Source organism: Panthera pardus, unplaced genomic scaffold (assembly GCF_024362965.1).
Source record: "Panthera pardus isolate Hobbes unplaced genomic scaffold, ASM2436296v1 HiC_scaffold_15, whole genome shotgun sequence".
Classification (NCBI taxonomy): Eukaryota; Metazoa; Chordata; class Mammalia; order Carnivora; family Felidae; genus Panthera; species Panthera pardus.
This window is the reverse complement of record NW_026526710.1, coordinates 63,609,228-63,630,794: the sequence shown is the minus strand read 5'-3', so window position 1 is coordinate 63,630,794 and position 21,567 is coordinate 63,609,228. Positions and strand designations below refer to the sequence as shown.

Here is a 21,567-nt window from a genome sequence, read left to right as displayed (position 1 = left end):
ACAGCTCAGGGAGTTTATTGGTAATAGATGCTAGAAAAGTGTATCTAAAATTTGTATAGTACTTCTCGGGGTACATCTGACACACTGTAAAAGGGAAATTAGTGATACTTGTCTCACCTTTATTTGTTGAAAGCAGTAACAGTGCACAGCACATAGAAACCAACCCGGAATGGGAGTTGCTAATTATTGTTATTGATTTGCCAATAGTCCTGTATGGGAAGAATCATCATCATCTTTATGTGTTTAAGAGGAAACTAACGGGAAAAGTTCAAGGACGGACGTTGATCTGGTAACTTCAGCTCATTTGACTTCAAATTCCAAATTTTGGCTGTATAGATACTCTTTCCCAATGGGACGTGTGCTTTCTGTAAACGGTGCAGGTAACAGATCTGCTACCTGCCTCCATCAAAAGTTATTTTCCAAAAGTCAGCTCTCGACACAAGGGTTTGAAAAAAATAAAGATGGAGATTAAAAAAAAAAACACCAAAAGATTAATCATTTTCCTATTTCCCAATTCTTCAGAGCCCTACAAGGAATTGCTTGACTGTGAGTTGGCTATCCAGTTGGGATAAAGAGGGGCCTTAACAAAGTTAAGCCACCAGAACACGTGGAGCGGGCTAAGGCGTCCAGCAGTCTGTAAGTGGGTTTGGCCGCTTCTCGAATTTGCCACGTGGCTTTGCGGTTGCCCTGGACGCGCGCTAGGTGGGTGGAGAAACGTCTAACGTCTGAAGGACTACATTTCCCAGAAGCCTGCGCGGCCGCGCGCCACGTGACCGTCGGCCGGGGCGCGCCCGGCCGTTCGGTCCCCAGCCGCGTTCTCGGCCGCTTCCCTCTTCTCTCCCCGCCTCCCGGCCTGCGCGCGGACGCGGCCGGGGCGGGAGCCGAGCCGGAGTCGAGCCGGAGCCCGAGCCGCAGAGACGTGGAAACATGGAGGCCTGAGCCGGCGTGCGCCACTCCGGCTGCGGCGGCGACAGCGGCTTCTTCCGATCCCTCTCTGCCACCCTCTCGCGTGTCGCTGGAGCTGGAAGCGGATCTGCCCGCCGGCTGAGACAGGTGGGCTCTGGCGCCGCCCCCAGCGGAGCGGCCCTGAAAATCCGGCGGGGCCCCCGGCCTCTTGTCGGAGCGGGTTTGAGGACACCCGCCAGTCGGTGGGGCTTCTCCGCCAGGGCGGGGTAGAGGGTCCTTTCCTGCCAGTGGGGGACTGGGCCACCCTGGAGGGGCTGTGCCTGGGCCCCAAGAGCTGCCCACATCTTCCCTTCTCCCCGCCCCCTTCCAGGGAACAGTGGCACTCAGAGGGTGAGGGAGTGTGTTAGTCAAGAGAGTGAGAGGGACGTCTGTCCGAGTCGTGGTAAGAGTTGGAGGGATACCGAAGAGCAGGTAGATGCTCCGGGAGATGGGGCGATGTTGGTCTGACAAATGGGCGTGTGATGGGCAGGGTGAGCAATAGTGTTTTGTTTGTTTGTTTGTTTGTTTTTGACATATACATTGTTATTGAGATGTAATTCACCTACCATAAAATTCACCCTTTAAAAGTACAATTAAAGTATAACTCCGTGGTTTTTAGCATATTCACTAGGTTTGTGCAACTCTCTAATTCCAGAACATTTTTGTCACCCAAAAGAGAAACTCCTACCCATTAACGGTCTGTATTTCCCCCTTTCCCACCCCCTGGCAGCTAGCAGTTGTGTGTCAGCTGAACGGTGAAAGGGTGGGAAGTTAGCCCAGGTGTTTGTGAGTTAGTGGCAGTAGCGGGGTGATAAAGCTGATCGCATGAAAGTACTGAGCTGGGGTAGAGGAGTGATGGGGTGACTGTAATAGGGCCGGCAAAGGGGTACACAGAATGGACAGAATGGGGGGGGGGGTAGATGAAGCGGGACCCTGAAAGGGAAGAGCGGAGGTTGGTGGGAGAGGCGTGTAGGGAGGAGCTGCTCAAAGATGTGGAAACATGGAGGGTGGAGGCCGGGGAGAGGAGTGTAATCTTACAGAGGAACCCAGGCTTCGGTCTGATGGGTTGAGAGCTCAAGAGAGAAACTGGAGGTGGAAGGGAGGAGATTTATAGGAATAGGTGAGTGGTTGCTGCTGAGCATGAAATTTATGATTTTTGGAAAGATTATTCTGCTTTATAACTTACATCTTGGGTATAATTCTCTTGGCAACTGAGACTAGCCAAATAGAAATACTCCCATTCTGCAGATGAAGAACTAGTCTCTCAGAGCTTAAGTGATTTGCTGAAACTCTTAAGGTTTTAAATAAGGTAAAATGACTTGGAGATTAAAGAATAATTGAACTATAAATTGCAGATGGTTCGAGTGGCAGAGAATTGAGGGGGGCGATGTCACAGGAAGGAGATTCTGTTAAATGTATTAAGTCTTATTTTGATAGAGGCCAAGGACTTTGTTTTTGTAACTTTTAAATACAAATACAGAAGAGTTCAGACATTGAAATAATTTAATATGCCCTCATGTACCCATTACCCAGCTTCAACAGTTAGTAACTCAGGCTAATTTAGTTTCATCTGTGTCCTTTATCCATTCCCATCCCCACTCTGAACTATTTTATTTAATTTTATTTAATTTTAATTTTATTTTATTCTAGTGTTTATTTATATTTGAGGGTGGGGGAGGGGCAGAGAGAGAGGGAGACAGAATCCGAAGTGGGCTCTGTGTTGGCAGTGCAAAGCCCAACGTGGGGCTAGAACCCACGAACCGTGAGATCATGACCTGAGCCGAAGTCTGCCGCTCAGTTGACTGAATCACCCAGGCTTCCTATTTTAATTTTAATTTAATTTAATTTAATGTAATTTAATTTAATGTAATTTAATTTAATGTAATTTAATTTATTTTTTAAGAGAGAGACAAAGAAGTAAAAAGACACCAGCGGGCAGAGAGGCAGAGAGAAAAGGAAAGAGAGAATCTTAACCAGTCTCCTTGCCCAGTGTGGAGCCTGACAGTGGGGCTCAGTCTTACAACCTTGTGATCGTGATCTAAGCTGAAATCAGGAGTCCGATGGTTAACCAACTGAGCCACCCAAGCGCCCCCAAGCTATTTTATTTTATTATTTTTTTTAATTTTAGCAAGAAAGAGAGTGAGTTGGGGAGAGGGACAGTGGGAGAGGGAGAGAGAATCCCAAGCAGGCTTCATACACAGCACGGAGCCAGACTTGGGGGCTCAATGCCAGTATTCTGGGTCATGACCCAGGGCGAAATCAAGAGTGGGTCACTCAACTGACTGAGCCACACAGGTGCCTGGCCCCCTGTTTTAAAGCAGATCATAGGCATACCATTTCATTTGTAAATATGTGAGTGTATATCTGTGGAAGGTTGAGGTACTCTTTGTTTAATATACCCACATACAAGTATCACATCCAAAAAGATCAATGGTAAGCTCTTAATATCAATATTAAGAAGGACTTATTTTTTAAAATGTGGTATCCATTTGATACAAAGAAGTTACACAGTCCAACCACTTTGATGTTTGACTCTCTAAAAAAATATGGTATAATTGTTTCCTGATTTTTTTCCAGTTGTTCCTGGTATCCTGTTCCTTTTTCTTGGTTAATATGGTTCATCTTTTGTAAAAAGTTTGAAGAATTGTCACTTTGGCATTTTAATCGATGGAGTTTTGTAAGAGCGGGAGAAAGATAGAAGTGAAATGTAACACATGCACAGATTTTTAAAAAGTGAAATGTATATTCACAAATAACTTATGTCTGTTCTAAGTATGGGGCAATTTGATTATGCTTTTCTAGATAATTTCACATATTGTGAGAAGTTGTTTACTGTGTGTGTATTAGTTTTCTATGCCTACTGTAACTAAGTACCACAAATTTAGTGTCCTAAAACAACACAAATTATTTTTAAAGTTCTGTATTTTAGGGGCACCCGGGTGGCTCAGTCAGTGATGTGTCCAACTTTGGCTTGGGTCTTGCGGTTCGTGGGTTCGGGCCCTGTGTTGGGCTCTCTGCTGTTATCATGGAGCCAGCCTCGGATCCTCTGTTCCCCCGCCCCCACTTTTTCTTCTCCCCTGTGCGTGCTCTCTCTCTCAAAAATAAAGAAACATTTAAACAAATTTTTAAAGGTCTCTATTTTAGAAGTCCAAAATGGGTCTCACTGGGCTAAAAAAATTAGTGTGTCAACAAGTCTCTATTCTCTTCTGGAGTTTTCTAGGGGAGGGTGTTTCCTTACCTCTTCCAGCTTCTAGAGGCCACCCCCTATTCCTTGGCTTGTGGCCCTCTTATTCCGTCTTCAAAGTGAGTAGTATTGTATCTCTCCAGTGACAGTTGGGAAAGGTTAAGGACCCATGTGACTAGGTCAGGCTTATCTAGATAATTCAGGAGGATCTCCCCTATCTCAAGGTCCTTGACTTAATTATAGCTGCAAAGTCCCCTTTGCCAGGTAAGATAGCAGTCACTCGTTCCATAGATTAGGACATGGACATCTTTGGGGGCTGTTGTTCTTTCTGCCATGGTGTGTTTGGGGACATTTTGCTGAGACTTCGGAAAATAGGTGAGGTGACTTCTTTTGCTACTACAAATTCAATGTAAGTGTCATCTTTCACTGTGTAGGCAATGGGAATGGTTAGTGGTAGAGAGGACCACTCCATCTTCCTTTTTAGTGACCATGACAAACATACGGGAAGTACCTGTGCACTTGCAGTGTGGGCTTTGGTAAAATGAGACCCTTAAAAGTGATTAAGTGTATGGGAATGTAAGCTGGTACAGCCACTCTGGAAAACAGTATGGAGGTGCCTCAAAAAACTAAAAATAGAACTACCCTACAACCCAGCAATTGCACTACTAGGCATTTATCCACGGGATACAGGTGTGCTGTTTTGAAGGGACACATGCACCCCCATGTTTATAGCAGCGCTATCGACAATAGCCAAAGTATGGAAAGAGCCCAAATGTCCATTGATGGATGAATGGATAAAGATGTGGTATATATATACAATGGAGTATTACTCGGCCATCAAAAAGAATGAAATCTTGCCATTTGCAACGACGTGGATGGAACTGGAGGGTATTATGCTAAGTGAAATTAGTCAGAGAAAGACAAAAATCATATGACTTCACTCATATGAGGACTTTAAGAGACAAAACAGATGAACATAAAGGAAGGGAAACAAAAATAATGTAAAAACAGGGAAGGGGACAAAACAGAAGAGACTCATAAGTATGGAGAACAAACTGAGGGTTACTGGAGGGGTTGTGGGCGGGGGGGATGGGCTAAATGGGGAAGGGGCACTAAGGAATCTACCCCTGAAATCATTGTTTCACCATATGCTAACTAATTTGGATGTAAAAAAAAAAAAAAGTGACTAAGCGTAAAAGCGATGTAACAACCTGTGAAGTTTTTTTGTATTTCGTTTCGGTCTCTTTATATTCATGTTTCTAAAGTTTTGTGTACTTGTAATCAGAGTGTGTGTAACACCCAGCAGCTGCTTGAAGTCACAGGGCAGGCTGGGGCAGGGAGGGAGCTCCGACTCAGTGGGTGATCAAGGCACCCCCAGTTCGACGGGAAGCTCTTAAAGTGCGAAAACATTCAGGAAGAGTGAGCTCTTGACAGACCTGGGCTTGAGGCCCCTTCCCTACTTGTCCTTCTGTGACCTGGTTGGTTGAAAAGGGCTTTGAGCCTTTCCCAGGACCAGGGGAAGAGTGAATGTTGGAGGTAGAGAGGGCTTCGGGAAGGCCTCTAGTTTGGTGTCCTGCTTCCGTCCTCAGCTCCCGAGGTTGGGACCGTGTCGGGGCGTGAAGGTGCTGGCTCTGGTGGTGGTGCGTTTCCGGTTACCGCGTCTCAGGAAGAGCCTGTTCAGTATCTGCTCCTGCTCTTTACCTCGTTTCCCCTTGGGAGCTTCGTAGTGGCGCTTAATGCCCTGAACTTCTGCTTAAAACCTGCGTGTAAACAGCGTGTAAGTTATCTGCCTGATACTTCTTTGTGGTCCAAATAATCTAAACTAGCAGCGTTGAGAACAACTTTATAAACAGGTCTCACTTACTAAAATGTTCTGTTTCTTTTCATTCCTTTCGGGAAGTTTGGTTGGTACTTTCTGATCTCTAATATTTTTTAAGATGTCTATTTATTTATTTTGAGAGAGAGGGAGAATCTTAAGCAGGCTCTGCGCTGTGAGTGCAGAGCCCAGTGCTGGCCTCGATTCCATGAACCGTGAGATCATGGCCTGAGCTGGAATCGAGAGTCGGCCGCTCCACCGACTGAACCACCCAGGCCCTCCGATTTCTTCTGTAAGTTTGATCCCATTCGTTACATATGCGGACACCAGGCTGGGGTTACGGGGTGGGAGTGGGGCTGGGTGTGTGGACAAAATGGGTAAAGGTGGTCAAAAGGTACAGACTCTAGTTATAAGTCATGGGGGTGTGATGTGCAGCATGGCGACTACAGTTAATAAGGCTCTATTGTATATTTGAAAGTTGCTAACAGTAGATCTTTTAAGTTCTCATCACAAGAAAAAATTGTAACTATGTACGGTGATGGATGTCAACTAGACTTACTGTGGTGATATTTTTGCAATATATACACGCATAGAATACTCTGTGGTACACCTGAAACTGACATAATGCTTCATGTCAATTATATCTCAATGTAAAAACAATGCGGGCACTAAAAGTAGCTGTTAACTCTCCAATGACACTGGAAGAATTAAACAATACATATTCTGTATGTGATGTGATTGATAATTTCTTTTTTAGATGGAGTCAGTCACCAAATCATAACAGTCCCTTCAGAATATCTCTTGCAACCCTTCCCTTTAGAATACTTTAAAAAAAAATTGTTTGTTTTTTTTTTTTTAACATTTATTCAGTTTTGAGAGACAGACAGAGACAAAGCGTGAGTGGGAGGGGCAGAGAGAGAGGGAGACACAGAATTCGAAGCAGCTCCAGGCTCGGAGCTGTCAGCACAGAGCCTGACACAGGGCTCAAACTCATGAACCGCGGGATCATGACCTGAGCCGAAGTCGGACGCTTAACCGACTGAGCCACCCAGGCGCCCCTTGAATGCTTTTGAAGCCTCCTGCATCAGTTAAGATTCGGTTTGGCTGTGCAGAGCAGACTTGATTGAATAATAGCTTAAACGTCTTGTTTGTTTCCCGTGTAAAAGTCCAGAGGTAGACAGCTCAGGGCTGGCATGATGACTCCACTGTCATTAGTTACCCAGTTTCTTACTCTGTCATCCCTGGGGTGTCACTTGCTTTCTGGGTCCCGATGGTGCTGCATGGCATGCAGTTAGATAAATGGTCTGGCACCCACAAAGAGTTCTGGACTGGACGTAGGTATTTTGAAATCATCAGTGTATGGGGAAGAGTTCACTGATCTCTTAGAAGACCCAGGGATGTGTGCTATCTTCTGGTTCCAGTGGACAAAGTACAAACCCGTTAGTAAGTCGTCCTGTTGTAAAGCATCAGGCATCAGCCTGCTCTCTGGCCCTTTTTTGCTTCCACTCTGATTCCCTCCCTGCTCCAGCCCTGCTCCAGCCGTGTTGAACTTCTCTCAGTTCCTGGAATGGGCCGTTGCCTGTGTTTGTCTTCACTCTAAGCCTTCACGTGTGGTGTTCCCTTTGCTTTGACAACTTTCCGAACCCTACACCCAGCTAGGCCAGTCCTTCTTATCCTTCAGGCCCTAGCTTTGATGGTATGACCTTTGGGAAGCTTTCACTGAGTCTTGAATAGTTGCCATATTATAATTTCCTGTTGATTTACCTATATCTCTTACTCGACTGTAAGTCAATTCCATTCTTCACAATTTCAGTCTTGGTGCTTAGCATTGTGCTGGTCACTAGTGGGCACTTGGGAAATATCGGCAGACCCCCTGTGTTTGCCTAAGCATAATGTGATGGTGCTTGGGTACTGCTAGTTTGTGTTTTCACCCTGGCACTCTTCTTTGGTATTTGCACATTGAGTTGTTTATATGAATCAGTGATTGTGATGGTGAGTAGTAAAGCACGTTCTCTCTAATTTTATTTATTTATTTTTAAAGTTTATTTATTTATTTGGGGAGGGAGGGGCAGAGAGAGAGGGGCAGAGAGAGAGAATCAAGCAGGCTTCGCGCTGTCAACGCAGACCCAGAAGCAGGGCTTAAACTCACCAACTGTGAGATCACGACTTGAGCCGAAGTCAAGAGTGGGATTAACCAACTGAGCCACCCTGGTGCCCCTTCTCTACTTTATTTAAAAGTTAATTTTTCTATTTAAAGTAGTGCTTTTATTTTAGAAAAGATAAGAATAATAGTAGAAGAAGGTACATTATACAAAACGGGCAGTGCCTTGCCTTCTCTATCCTTTGGGGTCGGGTTCCCAGAGACAGCTACTTGAACTGTATTTATGACTAATATAACTAAATGGCCATTTTTTGGTTTATCAACTGTGGGTGCTACCTATTGACTCCTTGTTATGGTACACGAGGTGCTCTTCCTCCTCCTCCCCTGTCTTCCAGCCCTTCCATAGGTAAGAATTCTTGGCTCGTTGAGCGTTCAGCGTTTACATTGCTAAGAGATATTGCTCGCTGCTGAGCTGAGTAATTTACCTGGTTTCCCTGCTCCCCACCCCCATTTGCTGCTTTTTTCACGGACGTATTACTAATTTTTACCAAATACTTTGAAAGGCCTGTGGGGATTGGGGCCCGGGAAACTGACGCAAGATGTTACTCTGGCGACCGCTGTTGCTGTGAGCACTGAATCATTTTGGTCCCTGTCCCAGAGGCTTCGTGACTTTGTTAGTGTTCGGGTAAGATAAAATCTCAGACACTTCACACCCAGCCCAGCAGTGTCTACACCTAACACCCCTCTGTTTTGTTCCTGCTTTCTTCTTGGCGCTCCTGTTACTTCTGTCTTCGTGGTGTCTTCTAAGTTTCCATTTCCTGCTTGCCATCTGTCTTCCTGTCCTTTATTATGGGAGTTTTCTTGACCTTATCTTCTCTTTAGTGAATTAAAAAAACTTTTTTTTCAGGTTTATTCATTTATTTTATTATTATTTATTTTTAATGTTTATTTATTTTTGAGACAGAGAGAGACAGAGCATGAACAGGGGAGGGTCAGAGAGAGAGGGAGACACAGAATCTGAAGCAGGCTCCAGGCTCTGAGCTGTCAGCACAAAGCCTGACGCGGGGCTCGAACTCACGGACCATGAGATCATGACCTGAGCCGAAGTCGGACGCTTAACCGACTGAGCCACCCAGGCGCTCCTATTCATTTATTTTTGAGAGGGAGAGGGAAGCAGAGAGAGAGGGAGAAAGTATCCTGAGCGAGCTCCACGCTGTCAGTGCAGAACCCAGTGCGGGGCTTAATCTCACTAACTGAACTGTGAGGTCACGACCTGAGCTGAAATCAAGAGTTGGACAGTTAACCCACTGAGGCACCCAGGCGCCCCTCTCTAGTGAATTCTTTAAACAGTTTTTAATTTCAGGCATCTTTTCTTGTTCTTTGATTGTTTCCTTTTTTTTTTAATGACATCTTGTTCTTGGGTCATGGAAACTGTGTGGTGTAGTGGTTAAGAGCATGGTTTCTGCACCCAGCCTGCCTTGGTGTGAAACCCCGGTTCGTCATTTTCTAACTCTATAGTCTTGGGGAAGTCACTTAATCTTTTTTCACCTTCGTTCCTTCTTCTAGGCCAAGAGTTGCCAGACATTTGTGTAAAGGGCCAGATTGTAAATAATTTAGGCATTGTGGGCCAAGAGGCAAAATGAAGGATATTATACAGGTACTTTTTTTTTTTTAATGTTTATTTTTGAGAGAGAGAGGGAGAGAGAGAGGGAGGGAGACAGAGGATCCGAAGAGGGCTCTGTGCTGAGAGCGGAGAGCCCAGTGTGGGGCTCGAACTCCACAACCATGAGATCATGACCCGAGCCGAAGTTGAACGCTTAACTGACTGGGCCACTCAGGTGCCCCTGTTATACGGGCACTTATGTGATGAGAGAGGAGAAATTTCCATAAGTTTCTTACTGAGGAAGTTGAAAATACAATACTAAAAATGGGTGAGAATAGGTTTTTTGTAATAAAGGTTTTCTAACAAGAAGAATGAAATCTCTTTTTGGAGGAGAGGGGATAACATTTTACCTAATAGGGAATACTGAATGTAAACCTCAGTTGTCAGAATTGATTACAGATGTTCATATGTACTGTTTAAAATTTTTTTTAAAAATATTGGGGCACCTGGGTGGCTCAGTCGGTTGAGTGTCCGACTTCAGCTCAGGTCACGATCTCACGGTTCGTGAGTTCGAGCCCCGCGTTGGGCTCTGGGCTGATGGCTCAGAGCCTGGAGCCTGCTTCCGATTCTGTGTCTCCCTCTCTGTCTGCCCCTCCCCCATTCATGCTCTGTCTCTCTCTGTCTCAAAAATAAATAAACATTAAAAAAAAATTAAAAAAAATATTTATTTATTTTTGAGAGAGAGAGAGAGAGACACAGAGCACAAGCTGGGCAGGTGCAGCGATAGAGAGGGAGACACAGAATCTGAAGCAGATTCCAGGCTCTGAGCTGTCAGCACAGAGCCCCGATGCAGGGCTCAAACTCACGAACTGCGAGATCATGACCTGAGCCGAAGTTGGACGCTTAACCAACTGAGCCACCCAGGAGCCCCTTAAATCTTTTTTTAATGTTTATTTTTGAGAGCGCGAGTGAGCACTCATGCACAAGTTGGGGAGGGGTAGAGAGGAGGGGAGACACAGAATCCGAAGCAGGTTCCAGGCTCTGAGCCGTCAGCACAGAGCCTGACACGGGGCTTGAACTCACCAACTGCGAGATCATGACCTGAGCCTAAGTCGGATGCTCAACTGACTGAGCCACCCAGGTGTCCCTAACGTGGGTTTTTTTTTTTTTAATGTTTATTTATTTTTGGGAGAGAAAGAGACACAGAGTGTAAGTGGGAGAGAGGCAGAGAGAGAGGGAGACACGGGATCCAAAGCAGGCTCCAGGCTCTGCGCTGTCAGCACAGAGCCTGATCCGGGGCTCGAACCCACAAACTGTGAGATCATGACCTGAGCTGAAGTCAAACACTTAACAGAGTGAGCCACCCAGGTGCCCCCCTAACATGGGTTTTTAATGAGATTTTTTGTATTTCATCTTTGAAAGTATTTCGTGTAAAGTTTATTTATTTTGAGAGAGAGAGAGAGAGCGAGTGGGGGTAGGGGCAGAGAGAGAGGGAGAGAATCCCAGGCAGGCTCTGAGCCTGTCAGCGCAGAGCCCTGAAGCAGGGCTCAGTCTCACGAACCGAACCATGAGATCATGACCTGAGGTGAAATCAAGAGTTGGACGCTTAACCGACTGAGCCACCCAGGTGCCCCTGAAAGTATCTTTTTCCATGGTGCCTCCAAATACAGATATCAACCCATGAACGTATGATTTTAGTGGAGCGTATTTATTGCTTGGAAGGCATCTGTTGAATTCTGCTAGATTGTTTTCTTGATACTTACCTTTTAGCCAATCATCGCATTGCCCGCTAATCACTTATGATGGAAGGTTAGGTAGAAGTGTCTTGTTGCATAGTTAAATGGTTTTCGAAATGTGGAAAGTACTTTTTTTTTCTTTTTTCTTTTTTTTTAAGATTTTATTTATTTATTTATTTATTTATTAAAAAAAATTTTTTTTAACGTTTATTTATTTTTGAGACAGAGACAGAACATGAATGGGAGAGGGTCAGAGAGAGAGGGAGACACAGAATCTGAAGCAGGCTCCAGGCTCTGAGCTGTCAGCACAGAGCCCGACACGGGGCTCGAACTCACGGACCGTGAGATCATGACCTGAGCCGAAGTCGGACGCCCAACCGACTGAGCCACCCAGGCACCCCTAAGATTTTATTTTTAAGCAGTCTCTACACCCAACATGGGGCTTGAACTCACAACCCCAAGATCAAGGGTTGCATGCTCCACTGAGCGAGCCACCCAGGTGTCCCTGGAAAGTACTTTTATACTTGTATTGAGGTCTGAAAAATGCTGGAACTGTAGTTTTATTTTGGAAAGTATATCTACTGCATATTTGTTTGGGATTGGAGATCCCATCTCATTTTAATTTTTTTACAGCCTAGAAAGTGTGTAAAGCAGCTTGACATGACTTAAGATTCAGTGTCAGTTGTCCTTGAAATGACTACCTCAGTATAGGTTTTGCATGGAAGTGCTATTGGCCTCCTAATTTTAGATTGAATTCATTGAGAAATATTAGCAAATCAGCAAAAATGAATTTTCAAAGCCATTCAGTGTTCAGTAACAGTGCTCAGGGGGATGGTTCTTCAGAAAAATTTCATTCTCAGTTCTGAGCTCGAGAAATTTCCATAAAAACGTACCCCTGCTAAGTCATGGTACTGTGTGGTAGGACACATCAGGATATTCAGCTTCTGTTTCAGACACAATTTTTATGGAAACGATGGTGGTTAAGTTCATGAAGGTAATGAAGTTAACGGTCGTAACTGGTTTAATAACATGTTAGATTCAAATATTTTATGCAGTGCTCCTGCTCATTGATCATACAATGACTAATGAGTAGGTTGTTGCAATGAGTAGGTTGTTGCTATTGTTTTTTTTTTTAAAGTTGTTTTGAGAGAGCGAGAGTGTATGAGTGTGCGAGCAGTGGGGCAGAGCAGAGGGAGAGAGAGGATCCCAAGTAGGCTGCGTGCTGCCAGCGCAGAGCCCGATGCGGGTCTCAGACTCGCAAACCATGAGATCTTGACCTGAGCCAAAACCAAGAGTCAGATCCTTAACCAACTGAGCCACCCAGGCGCCCCATTGTGTGTGTGTGTGTGTGTGTGTGTGTGTGTGTGTGTGTGTGTTTAAGTACTGAATAGGTTATAAACACCTTGCATTTTTACAAGGTTTGTAAATTTGTCCATCTAAGCCTTTTCTGCTCCACGTGTATTTTTACCACCATCAGTTATTATGCATGTTAGCAGATCCCACTTCAGGTTGTACCGAATTAGTATTTTCCTCCACTTTTTTGGAAAATAATCATAGGTGTAGTTGTTCCATTCAGACTGTTCTCTGAACAGTTATTTTCAATGGAGGGTCTGAAAGATGTTTATTTTTCCTGGACACATTTCTTTGGCTGCTGCACTCACACACGATTTAGTTCATCTCATGATTGGTCAGTGACTTTTCTTGTTTGGTTAATACATGAACCATCCAGAGACTTTGGTTGCAGCCCTCGTTTTCATTCTTTATTGTTGGGAAAGCACCTTGTTGTGATGAAATGCCGTGTTTTGTATTTTTATTTGTTTTTTTAAGTTTATTTTGAGAGAGGAGAGTGTGCACAAGGTCACATGCGTGCGCAAGTGGGGGCGGGGCAGAAAGAGAGGGAGAGAGAAAATCCCAAGCAGGCTCTGCACTGTGAGCACAGAGCCGGACGTGGGGCTCATCTCATGAACCATGAGAATGACCCCGGGCTGAAATCAAGAGTTGGACGCTTAACCAGCTGAGCCATCCGGGCACCTCTGAAATGTTGTGTTTTAAATTTGCTGACTCTCCTGATCGTTGCTTTCGTGAACCAGGAGCGCTCTGTGGTAGGGCATGTGAGGCTGTGTGTAGCTGGTAATGTCTTCCTATGTGGCGTTCCAGTGCAAGCGTGATGCTGTTACCCGACAGACGTGATGCTTCCCCATCTCATCAGGTTTAAAAAAACGATCTCTGCTCTGCTATAAAAGCATGACGTCAAAGTCTGCTTTCTTCTTTTCTTGTTTTGACATGACGTATATCCAGTGGTAGTGAGTGTCACAATAGGCAGGGTACTTGCAGCGCTGACTTCTAACTGTTATTGAGATTTGTAGTGTGGGCAGCAGCGGTATAAGGGGATGAAGGCGTCGTCACATGCGGTCTGGGTAGTAACTATGCAGTTCTGCTGTTGTCACAAAAACAGCTACAGGCAACATGTGAACAAGTGAGTGTTGCAGTGTTCCACTAGAACTCTCATAACGTCCACATGTCACAACATATTCTTTTGTTTTTGTTTTTCATTCGTTTAAAAATGTAAAAATCATTCTTCAGGCAGCAGGCTGGACCTGGCTCCTTGGGTCGTAATTTGCTAACCCATGATCTATGTGACGAGAATGTAGAAATACCACCTTAGGCTGTGGTGAGGAACAGGTGAGTTAATATGTAGAAAGCACTTTGAATAGTGCCTGGGGGACGGGGGGGGGGGGGGGGGTGGACACCTGTGTGGCTCGGTTGGTTAAGCCTCATAGTCTTGATTTCAGCTCAGGGCATATTCTCATGGTTCGTGAGTTCGAGCCCCACGTTGGGCTCTGTGCTGACAGCACGGAGTCTGCTGGGGGTTCTGTCTCTCCCTCTCTCTCTGCTCCTCCTCTGTTCACTCATTCACTCTCTCAAAATAAGCTTAAAAAAACTGAATAGTGCCTGGGGATATAGCAGGTGCTAAGTAAATATTTGCGTTCATTATTGTTACTGTTTACTCTCTCTGAGGCTATTTTAGTTTTTAATTTTTTCTTAGAATCATCTGTGTTCCAATTCCTTTCTTTGGTTGATTTTGGTTTCTTTATTTTGTGTCGGAGGCATTCCTCACGAGTCTAATCATTTTACACTGGGGCTTCCTCAGCTCTGCTGGTTGTTAGTACCCCTCTGTCACCTTTCCATCTTCCACACCTCTTCTGATCTTTGTGAGCTTAATCTTTTTATTTTCGTTACTCTCATTTCACAGGAGTGGAATACCCCACTGTACTTAATATAGCACTTGGAACATAGTGACCTTTTGGAGAATGTTCCATTACTTGGTGGACCAAAGGCATCTGTGTGTTTAACATGTCCTTTGGCCAGTGACTGTTGTCCACTATTTCTCTCATCTCCTGTTTCAACCGTGAGGTTTTGTCTTAAAGTCTTGAGTACAGGGGCGCCCGGGTAGCTTAGTCTGTTAAGCGTCTGACTCTTGATTTCTGCCTAGATCATGGGGTGTGAGATCAAGCCATGAGTTGGGCTCCATGCTGAGCTAGCACAGAGCCTGCTTAAGATTCTCTCTCTTCCTCTCCTCCTCTTCCCTGCTCCCTCTCTCTCAAAAACAAAACAAAACAAAACAAAACATGTTTCTCTTAAAAAGTCTCATACAAATGAGGGGGCATGTGTATTTTTTTTTTTCTTTCTCAGGAAGCAGGTGATTCTGGAATATAGCTTATGATTAATGGATTTTCAGCTTAAGTTGGGATAAAGTACACTGTGGTGTCATTTACATATTTTGAGGGTGTTAGGACAGAATTTGGTTATGGGTTTTTCAGATCCACTAACGTTTATTTTCCATTTAAGGCACATTAAATCAGGAGACCGCGAGTCAGTACGCATAAAAGAGGAGACATAATTTTACGTATATATCAAATGTTTCATGAATTAAAAACAGAATATTGAGCATATCATTTCTTGTTCAGAGTATCATTTTTGACCATGGTGGCAAAATTGACTCGGGAAAATAATTGGCCCGAGAAGTTAAATAGCAGTATGAGAGTCAGACAGCAAAACCAGGTATTACCGGAAGGATAGTTAAATTCCAAACGATAGTGAAGATAGTGTGTTTTAGGATTACAGAGGAAAGAGAGGGCTCATTCTGTGGTTAGGGTCAAAGGGGCTGGGGATCGGGGGTGGTGGTCGAAGGCAGGCGTGAATGGCATGAACAGAGGTGTAGATGGGCATGCTAGCTATTGACAAGAGCACTTGCCTCTACTTTGGTTTGTTTGTTTTTTTTTTAAGTTTATTTCCCTATTTTGAGAGAGAGAGTGTGTGTGCTTACACATGCTGGCATGAGCAGAGGGAGGCGCAGAGAGAAGGGAGAGAGAGAATCCCAAGCAGGTTTTGTACTGTCGGTGCGGAGCCTGACTCAGGGCTCGAACTCACAAACCAACCATGAGATCGTGACCTGAGCTGAAACCAAAAACTAGAAACTTACCGACTGAGCCATCCAGGCACCCTGCTCCACACCCCCCTGACCCCCGCCCTACCTTTTTTTTTTTTTTTTTTTAGCTAAGAGAGTGCATGAATGGGGAGAGGGGCAGAGGGGGAGAGAGAATCCCAAGCAGGCTCCATGCTTAGCTCTGAACCCAACGTGGGGCTTGATCCCACAACCCTGGGATCATGACCTGGACCAAAATCAAGAGTCAGATGCTCAACCAACTGAGCCACCCAGGCTCACGAAATCATAAAATTTTACGAAGCAGCTTCTGCTGCCCCCCCATGCTAGGTCAGGTTCTGTAATCCCACATGATCGAGTGTAACAGTATCCAAATTTGTTTGCTTCCCGCCTCTTCACCTGGATTCACCCTGCACAGGCCACCACCGTATTAATCCTCAACAGGTCATTCAAGCCAGGACTGCGATTAAAACCAAAGGTTCTAGTATGAGACAGACCCTTACTAAGTCTGTGCTGAGCGAGGGTGAATCTCCATTTTACACCACCGCATAATGGGAAAAACAGTACTTCCAACTCATAAAGTTTTCTGAGGACGAAGCAGGATGAAGCAGCATGCAAAGCACTCAGGAAGGGACCTGGGGGAGCGTGCCTAGCCAAAAAAAAAAGGTGAGATGTAATAGATCTTTAATGTGAGTGAAATTACCACTCCCGTCACTTCACGCACCAGCCCAATAACATTCAGTGATTCTTCATTACCTGAAACACAGAGTACGGTACTGGCATTCCAGACCCTCCACAGTCGGAAAGCTCGCGTTCCAACTTTATTTCCAAGTACCCTCCAAACCAGTGATTCCCAAACTTATTTAAGTACATCAAACACCCGAGGAGCATGTGATTAAAATGCAAATGCCTGTCCCTCCCCCCCCCCCCCCAGGTTCACAATGTCAGAGGAGGGCCCAGGCATCTGCATTTTCAAAAAAGCGTTCATACTAATTTGGATATAAGTAGTCTGTAACCTCAGCCTATAGATAAGTGTCATAACAAAGTACAGGCGGGCGCCTGGGTGGCTCAGTAGGTTGCGGTTGCACATCCAACTGTTGATTTCGGCTCAGGTCATGATCCCAGGGTTGTGGGATCGAGCCCTGTGTCGGGCTCCATGCTAAGTGTGAAGCTTACCTGAAAAAAGATGATGTTGGGGCGCCTGGGTGGCTCAGTCGGTTGGTTGAGCGTTCGACTTCAGCTCAGGTCGCGATCCCACTGTTGGGGAATTCGAGCCCCACGTTGGGCTCGGGCTCGTTGCTGTCCGCGCAGAGCCCGCTTGGGATCTTCTGTCTCCCTCCCTCTGCCCTTTCCCTGCTTGCACTCTCTCTTGCAAAAATAAAATAAAATAAAACATTAAAAGAAAAAGAGAAAAGATGATACATAGAATTGTGGATGCCGAAGAACCCACAGGAGTTTTTTTAATTTTTATTTTTATTGAAGTATAGTTGGCATACAATCCATGAGTTTCAGGTGTGAAACTCATGAAATCGTTTTCACAGAGAGTATACGCCCTTAAAATTTTGATAGATACTGCCAGATATCTACACACTAAAAGGGTGCCTGTTTCCTATTGCCTTGTGCTGCTATCAAGGTTTGTTTTTTTTTTTTAACCTTTACTAATACGATGGGTCGAAATAATACCATGTTGTTATAATTAGCATATTTTATTACTAATTTATACTGAAGATGTTTTTATATATTTATTGTTTGTGGGGCCTTGGCTGTTTCAACAGGTTGTTTTTTGGTGTTGGGGTTTATGTTTTTATTTGAGTAATTTCTCTTCAGCAGTGTGCTGTAGATTGATTGGAAATGGGGAAGAAAGGTAAAGCCTGATTCATGCCTCTCAGAAGTAATCAACCTCAGGAGACAGGTCATAGATACTACAGAAAGTTTCAAGATAGTTTTTACATAGTGGGAACTTTATGGGGGTAGTGGGAAGTTGAGAGGGGAAACTGATCTGGGGAGGGAGGATGGCATCCGTTTTTGTGTGTGAAGTTCAAGTTCTTGACTACACGGCATTAACGACGGGTCCTTTAAAAGATTTATTACTGGAAGCATTAGTGATAGCACACTTTATTTATTTATTTATTTATTTTTTACATTTATTTATTTATTTATTAAAAAAAATTTTTTTTTAATGTTTATTTTTGAGACAGAGAGAGACAGAGCATGAACGGGGGAGGGTCAGAGAGAGGGAGACACAGAATCTGAAACAGGCTCCAGGCTCTGAGCTGTCAGCACAGAGCCCGACGCGGGGCTTGAACTCACGGACCGCGAGATCATGACCTGAGCCGAAGTCGGCCGCTTAACCGACTGAGCCACCCAGGCACCCCAACATTTATTTATTTTTGAGAGACAGAGCAAGACAGAGCACAAGCGGGGGAGGGGCAGAGGGAGAGGGAGACACAGAATCTGAAGCAGGCTCCAGGCTCTGAGCTGTCAGCATGGATCCTGATGTGAGGTTTAAACTCACTTACCACGAGATCGGGACCTGGGCCGAAGTCGGACACTTAACCACCCAGGTGCCCCAGCACACATTTCATTTCTAGTCTAGACTTAGGTAAGGAGCATGGTTATCCACAAAATTACTGATTATATATACAGTTATATATTCTTGAATTAAAAACAACTGTAAGTATTTTAGGGATACAGACAGAACTGGCACTCGGGTCCGAGGTTGGGAGTAGAAGCCACGAGTGAAACCAGGAGATAGGCTCCGTTCCTGACAGATTGAGAGAAGGCAGGGCCGAAAGCCCAGGAAGCCTGGTGCCCAGCCAGAGGGAAAAGCAACAGGGCCCTTAGGAGCTGAGGTGATTGGATAGTGGGTTTTTCAAGTTCTGTTTTATTCTGGGTTTCACTGATAAGGGTCTCACTGATAAAGTTCCAAATAAATTGTGTTCAGTTCAGGTGGCGTGTGTGCATGTGTTTGTGTTTGGAATTCTTGGCATGAATCGTTGCAGAGGAGAGACCATTAGGCCTCAGTTTTCTACTTTGCTTTCTGTGAGGGTTGGGAGCAGGTGGAACTTTCTGGCAAGAATCTCCAGTGGCTAGTTGTCTTGCTTGGCTGCCCTTGTTCCTCCTGGGCCTTCCAGCTGCCTGAGGCCTGGCCTTGGGTGCCGCCTTCACTGTTTTCGGCAGATAGTACTTACTGTTGCTCCCTGGGGGAGTGAGGGCAAAGGTGACAGGCTGGGTGTCATCCCTGTCAGTTGTCCCCGGGCTCCCTGGGCTCCGGCATTTTTCTGGCCTTCTGCTTCCGGACTGGAGTTGCTGTTTATACTCTTGCTGCCCTTGATCAGAGGCTCTTCTGCCTGCCTTGGGATGCCGCTTCCCTTCTCAGTCCATCTCTGGCTGTTTTCCAGTTTCCGGGGATGCCTCACAACTTCTGGTCTCCTGTGACATTCTGAGTATGGCCGTGGCATTACTGACAATTAGGCTTTTTTTTTTTTTGAATATTCTGTTCAGTCTCTCCTGAGAAGCTTATAGGCTTGATTCATATTGTTGTTTTAGAAGGGTTTCATAGTGGTCCTGGATTGAACTGACTTTAATACTTTGTGGCCTATCCTCGCAGCTTTGAAAATAAAATTTATTTGCTATAAATCAATAAAAAATAGGCAAAGGAGAAGAACAGGCGATGGCCTCTTTCACAGCAAAAGAAATGCAAACTAAAATCATACTGAAAAACTTTTCTGTCTCAGCCGTTGGCAGGGATCAGAAAGTTTGATGAGACGGTGGTGGCCGTGCTGTGGAGAACAGGTGCGGAGGTGAGCGGGGTGCAGGCTGGCAACCTCTGAAGAGGGCAGCTAAGCGGTACACGGGAGGAAAAGAAGTCCCGCCTCCACCCATCTGAGTTCATAGACCCTTGTCACGGAAGACAGGTTAGCAGGAGAAAACAAGTAGAAGTTTATTAACGTGTGTACCTCATGTGTACATGGGAGATACCGAGGGAAAAATGAGCACTTCTCTGAGGTGGCGTAGATTTCAGACTCAAATACCGGACAGGGGAGGGGAGGTGTGGGTCTCTTAGGGGCTCGTAAATGGTTTCTAGGAAAGAGGAATGAGCCCTTAGAAGAACAGACGAGAGGTGCGTTAGTTTGGGACAGTGTGTCTGGTGTGGTGAGTTCTGGTCTTCCCTGTGATGAGTTACCCGGTTGGCGAAACTCTCAGGGGAGGGATTTATAATAATGAAGTTCTTTTGGAGGAACGGTCCTTAGGCAGATAGACAGCTTCGTCCTGCATTTGTTAGTTTTCACATGCCTGTGGCTCAAAATCATCAAAATGCCAAAGTGGCATTTTTAAATATTTCATTGAGACATATTCAGGAGTCTCAGGGATGATTAATTATTAGAGTATTATAATTCTGTTATTAGAATTGGAAAGCTTTGATAAAAAAGAAGTAGGTAGTTGAGGATGACATCTGCTGTGTATTCCTCAGAATTATACAGTTAACAGGAACTCCCTGATGGACCCAAATGCATGACTTCTTTTGCTTTTATTGAAAAAGTTTGGTTTTGAGTAAGACTTGAAATAATTTATCTGGGGAAAGTAGTCTGTGTAATAAAAGAGTGTTCCAAGCCACCAAGTAAAATAATTGTGAGCTCTTAATATCTCATCATGTGATGTTATAGGTGATGAAGTAACGTAATAGGTAAAAATAAACCTAGTGGTTGTGATAGAAAGTACCTGTAAGACTTGCTGGCACCTTTCTTGGGCACGTGGGTTAGACTTTGAAAGGGTTTGGCTTTTTTTTTTTTTTTTTTACCCGATTAAAAAAAAAAAAGCCTTTATTTTGTAATGATTATAGACTCGTAAGTTGCAAAAATAATATGGAGAAATCCCAAGTACCTTTCCCTCAGCTTTCCTCAGTGTTAATATAAGGATTGTACATTATCCATTCCAGGAAGTTCATATTGGCCCAAAATAATAGACGGTGGACTGCACTTGGGTTCTTCAGGCTTTACGTTCTTTTTCCCTTGTGTGTGTGTAGCTCTGTGAAATTTTATCACATGCATAGATTCGTGCAGCCATCACCACCACCGCCGCAGTCAAGATACAGAATTTTTCCATTCCCACAAATGAACTTCCTCAGGCTGCCCTTTTATGGTCACCTTCTGCCCCCTCCACGCCCTGGCAGGCCAACGATCTGTGCTTCCCCACTAGTTTTGTCATCTTGAGCGTTACATAAATAGAGTCACGATGCGTAACCTCTTTGTTTGCCAAAACTCTTTTTCAATAACAAATTACAAGCATACAGAAAAGTAGAGAGAACAGTACAACACAATATAAACGCCTGTTCCTTCCGTCCGGATTTAATAATTGTTAATAGCTTGCCATGTTTGCTTTGTCTGTATTTTGTTCTGAAACCGTTTGAAAGTTAAGTTGCAGAAAAGATTACTCTTTACCACTAAATGTTCAAGCACACATCTCCTGAGAATTAGGTCATTTTTCTGCTTACACTCTCATTATCTCACTTATGTCCATATGATATCTTCTGTTCAGTCCATATCCAGTTGGGTCTCAAGATTGTCTTTTATAATGGTTTTTTCTCTTTACAAATCTGGGTTCGTTGAAGATTCATGTATACATTTGGTTGTTACAATATCCCTTCAGTCTCCTCCAGTTGAGAGAAGCCCCCAACCCCATGCACAGGGTGGTGGTTCTTTACAACAAATGTCGTGTATTCTGCATTTGTCAGAATA

General features: G+C 44.6%; 1 protein-coding gene across 2 annotated transcripts in view; it reads left to right on the top strand.

Moving 5' to 3' along the window:
* The first annotated feature begins 789 nt into the window (after positions 1 to 789).
* The window catches only part of DYM (dymeclin), a 350,855-nt gene continuing 330,077 nt past the window's right edge, over positions 790 to 21,567 (top strand). The window contains exon 1 of one of the 2 annotated variants that reach the window (XM_019464089.2): positions 790 to 1,053. The gene's annotated coding sequence lies outside the window, so the exon portion shown is untranslated. Of the gene's footprint in view, positions 1,054 to 19,255; positions 19,276 to 21,567 lie in introns of those variants that run through there. The other variant, XM_053902680.1, reaches the window with a different exon arrangement.